The sequence below is a fragment of the Salvelinus fontinalis genome, chromosome 5 (assembly GCF_029448725.1).
Source record: "Salvelinus fontinalis isolate EN_2023a chromosome 5, ASM2944872v1, whole genome shotgun sequence".
Taxonomy (NCBI): Eukaryota; Metazoa; Chordata; class Actinopteri; order Salmoniformes; family Salmonidae; genus Salvelinus; species Salvelinus fontinalis.
The window spans coordinates 64847489-64852577 of record NC_074669.1 but is presented as its reverse complement, the minus strand read 5'-3'; the positions used below and the strand labels follow the sequence as shown (position 1 = coordinate 64852577).

General features: G+C 42.5%; 1 protein-coding gene across 1 annotated transcript in view; it reads left to right on the top strand.

Moving 5' to 3' along the window:
* ptpn9b (protein tyrosine phosphatase non-receptor type 9b) overlaps positions 1-4710 on the top strand; it is a 75639-nt gene extending 70929 nt beyond the window's left edge. Inside the window, exon 13 of the mRNA XM_055924153.1 lies at positions 1-4710. This exon is cut by the window's left edge and continues 1518 nt beyond it. The gene's annotated coding sequence lies outside the window, so the exon portion shown is untranslated.
* Positions 4711-5089: the final 379 nt, after the last annotated feature.

Below are 5089 nucleotides of genomic sequence, written 5' to 3'. Positions count from 1 at the left end.
TAATGTCTAATGGAGGAAGATAAAGGACGACAACAAGCCTTTGTTTAATATAATTATCTCTATCCTTGGGGACAACAAGCCTTGTTTTAATATAATTCTCTCTAACCTTGGGGACAAGCCTTGTTTTAATATAATTCTCTCTAACCTTGGGGACAAGCCTTGTTTTAATATAATTCTCTCTAACCTTGGGGACAAGCCTTGTTTTAATATAATTATCTTTAACCTTGGGGACAACAAGCCTTGTTTTAATATAATTATCTTTAACCTTGGGGTCAATAACAAGCCTTGTTTTAATATAATTCTCTCTATCCTTGGGGACAACAAGCCTTGTTTTAATATAATTCTCTCTAACCCTGGGGTCAATAACAAGCCTTGTTTTAATATAATTCTCTTTAACCTTGGGGACAAGCCTTGTTTTAATATAATTCTCTCTAACCTTGGGGACATTAACAAGCCTTGTTTTAATATAATTATCTCTATCCTTGGGGACAACAAGCCTTGTTTTAATATAATTCTCTCTAACCTTGGGGTCAATAACAAGCCTTGTTTTAATATAATTATCTTTAACCTTGGGGTCAATAACAAGCCTTGTTTTAATATAATTATCTTTAACCTTGGGGACAAGCCTTGTTTTAATATAATTATCTTTAACCTTGGGGTCAATAACAAGCCTTGTTTTAATATAATTATCTTTAACCTTGGGGACAAGACTTGTTTTAATATAATTCTCTCTAACCTTGGGGATAACAAGCCTTGTTTTAATATAATTATCTTTAACCTTGGGGACAAGCCTTGTTTTAATATAATTCTCTCTATCCTTGGGGACAATAAGCCTTGTTTTAATATAATTCTCTCTAGCCTTGGGGACAACAAGCCTTGTTTTAATATAATTCTCTCTAGCCTTGGGGACAACAAGCCTTGTTTTAATATAATTCTCTCTAGCCTTGGGGACAACAAGCCTTGTTTTAATATAATTCTCTCTAACCCTGGGGTCAACAAGCCTTGTTTTAATATAATTCTCTCTAACCTTGGGGACAAGCCTTGTTTTAATATAATTATCTTTAACCTTGGGGACAACAAGCCTTGTTTTAATATAATTATCTTTAACCTTGGGGTCAATAACAAGCCTTGTTTTAATATAATTCTCTCTAACCTTGGGGACAAGCCTTGTTTTAATATAATTATCTTTAACTTGGGGACAACAAGCCTTGTTTTAATATAATTATCTTTAACCTTGGGGTCAATAACAAGCCTTGTTTTAATATAATTCTCTCTAACCTTGGGGACAAGCCTTGTTTTAATATAATTATCTTTAACCTTGGGGACAACAAGCCTTGTTTTAATATAATTCTCTTTAACCTTGGGGTCAATAACAAGCCTTGTTTTAATATAATTCTCTTTAACCTTGGGGTCAACAACAAGCCTTGTTTTAATATAATTCTCTCTGACCTTGGGGACAAGCCTTGTTTTAATATAATTCTCTCTAACCTTGGGGACATTAACAAGCCTTGTTTTAATATAATTATCTCTATCCTTGGGGACAACAAGCCTTGTTTTAATATAATTCTCTCTAACCTTGGGGACAGATATCTATATTAGTGGGCTGGAATATGACAACAGAAGATTACCGATTGGTCATGTTGATATTGAATACTCTGTTTGTATTGGTCAGGTTTTATGTCTTTTAACAGTTTGGGCATCCTGGTTTTAGATGATCACATGTCAGTTGGCCTTAACACTTCCTGTTTCACTGCCTCGAACCCTCCCTCTACTGTCTCTCTTCTTCCTGTTTCACTGCCTCGGACCCTCCCTCTACTGTCTCTCTCTCTTCCTGTTTCACTGCCTCGAACCCTCCCTCTACTGTCTCTCTCTCTCTTCCTGTTTCACTGCCTCGAACCCTCCCTCTACTGTCTCTCTCTCTCTTCCTGTTTCACTGCCTCGAACCCTCCCTCTGCTGTCTCTCTCTCTCTTCCTGTTTCACTGCCTCGAACCCTCCCTCTACTGTCTCTCTCTCTCTTCCTGTTTCACTGCCTCGAACCCTCCCTCTACTGTCTCTCTCTCTTCCTGTTTCACTGCCTCGTACCCTCCCTCTACTGTCTCTCTCTCTTCCTGTTTCACTGCCTTGAACCCTCCCTCTACTGTCTCTCTCTCTCTTCCTGTTTCACTGCCTCGAACCCTCCCTCTACTGTCTCTCTCTCTTCTTGTTTCACTGCCTCGAACCCTCCCTCTACTGTCTCTCTCTCTCTTCCTGTTTCACTGCCTCGAACCCTCCCTCTACTGTCTCTCTCTCTCTTCCTGTTTCACTGCCTCGAATCCTCCCTCTACTGTCTCTCTCTCTCTTCCTGTTTCACTGCCTCGAACCCTCCCTCTACTGTCTCTCTCTCTCTTCCTGTTTCACTGCCTCGAACCCTCCCTCTACTGTCTCTCTCTCTTCCTGTTTCACTGCCTCGAACCCTCCCTCTACTGTCTCTCTCTCTTCTTCCTGTTTCACTGCATCGAACCCTCCCTCTACTGTCTCTCTCTCACTTCCTGTTTCACTGCCTCAAACCCTCCCTCTACTGTCTCTCTCTCTCTTCCTGTTTCACTGCCTCAAACCCTCCCTCTACTGTCTCTCTCTCTCTTCCTGTTTCACTGCCTCAAACCCTCCCTCTACTGTCTCTCTCTCTCTTCCTGTTTCACTGCCTCGAACCCTCCCTCCACTCTCTCTCTCTCTTCCTGTTTCACTGCCTCGAACCCTCCCTCCACTCTCTCTCTCTCTTCCTGTTTCACTGCCTCTAACCCTCCCTCTACTCTCTCTCTCTTCCTGTTTCACTGCCTCGAACCCTCCCTCTACTGTCTCTCTCTCTCTTCCTGTTTCACTGCCTCGAACCCTCCCTCTACTGTCTCTCTCTCTCTTCCTGTTTCACTGCCTCGAACCCTCCCTCTACTGTCTCTCTCTCTTCCTGTTTCACTGCCTCGAACCCTCCCTCTACTCTCTCTCTCTCTTCCTGTTTCACTGCCTCGAACCCTCCCTCTACTCTCTCTCTCTCTCTCTCTTCTTCCTGTTTCACTGCCTCGAACCCTCCCTATACTGTCTCTCTCTCTTCTTCCTGTTCCCCGGGCTGTGTTCCAAAATGGCACCCTAATTCCCTATTTAGTGTTGGAAAAGGTCACTCGTGCACTAAATATTTAGTGGTCAAAAGGGCTCTGGGTCAAAAGGTAGTGCACTGTAAGGGAATAGGGTGCTGTTGAGGACACTTCCCTTCGTCTGAAGGTCTCATGCTTCCTCAGATATGTGCCTTCCAGCTTTCCGTAGCGTGGTTATTTTGTTGTTCGGGCCCCCCCAAAAAACAGCTACATTTTACCCAGAACCCACCTGCGTACGTACTTCCTTAATATACATAATGTCTACGTCCAAAATGCCATCCTATTCCCTATGAAGTATGACCTATGACCCCGTAGGGCTCTGGTCTAAAGTAGTTCACTATATAGGGAATAGGGCTCTGGTCACTAGTAGTTCACTATATAGGGAATAGGGCCCTGGTCACTAGTAGTTCACTATATAGGGAATAGGGCTCTGGTCACTAGTAGTTCACTATATAGGGAATAGGGCTCTGGTCACTAATAGTTCACTATATAGTGAATAGGGCTCTAGTCACTAATAGTTCACTATATATAGGGAATAGGGCTCTGGTCACTAGTAGTTCACTAAATAGGGAATAGGGCTCTGGTCACTAGTAGTTCACTATATAGGGAATAGGGCTCTGGTCACTAGTAGTTCACTATATAGGGAATAGGGCTCTGGTCACTAGTAGTTCACTATATAGGGAATAGGGCTCTGGTCACTAGTAGTTCACTATATAGGGAATAGGGCTCTGGTCACTAGTAGTTCACTATATAGGGAATAGGGCCCTGGTCACTAGTAGTTCACTATATAGGGAATAGGGCTCTGGTTACTAGTAGTTCACTATATAGGGAATAGGGCTCTGGTCACTAGTAGTTCACTATATAGGGAATAGGGCTCTGGTCACTAGTAGTTCACTATATATGGAATAGGGCTCTGGTCTAAAGTAGTTCACTATATAGGGAATAGGGCCCTGGTCACTAGTAGTTCACTATATAGGGAATAGGGCTCTGGTCACTAGTAGTTCACTATATAGGGAATAGGGCTCTGGTCCGTTTCTGACGTAGCCATTGGCTGCGTCTCCGATGATGCCGTTTTCCCCTTGTAGTGTACTATAAAAGAATGTACTGTAAACTAGTGTACTATAAAAGAATGTACTATAAACTAGTGTACTATAAACTAGTGTACTATAAACTAGTGCACTACAGAGGGTGTGAGGTTTTGAGACCGACAACAATAATATCATTGGAGTTCAGGTGTTTAATTAATGCTGGTGTTTTCGCCTCGTGTCAAAGATCCCGTTTTCAGGTTTCGCCTCTTTTGTGATTATCATTTTAAATAAGTATATAAGTATATCCATTTTTATTTTGTATTTTATACAGTTTATACTGTATTGTGTTCTATCATATATTTATGTCTTTGTAAAAAAAAAAAAATGAAAAAAAACGGACAAACTTAGACAGTATTGAAAATCGATGAATGTTGGTACGAATGATGCTTGTAAACAAAATAAATATTTAACAAACTGATCTTTGTGTTCATCTGGTAAACTAGAAGATGAAGAAACCTGGTTAAATAAAGGTGAAATAAAAACAATTTCCTCATTATTATTTTTTGTGTGATTTTTTTTCATGTTATCCCAAATGGTAGTTACAGTCTTGTCTCATCGCTGTAACTCCCGTACGGACTCGGGAGAAGTGAAGGTCGAGAGCCGTGCGTCCCCCTGAAACACGACCCAGCCGCACTGCTTCTTGACACAACACTCACTTAACCCGGGGAAGCCAGCCGCACCAATGTGCCGGAGGGAACACCGTACACCTGGCGACCGTGTCAGCGTGCACTGAGCCCGGCCCGCCACAGGAGTCGCTAGAGTGCGATGGTACAAGGACATCCCAGCCGGCCAAACACTCCCCTAACCCGGACAACGCTGGGCCAATTGTGCGCCGCCCCATGGGTCTCCCGGTCGCGGCCGGCTGCGACAGAACC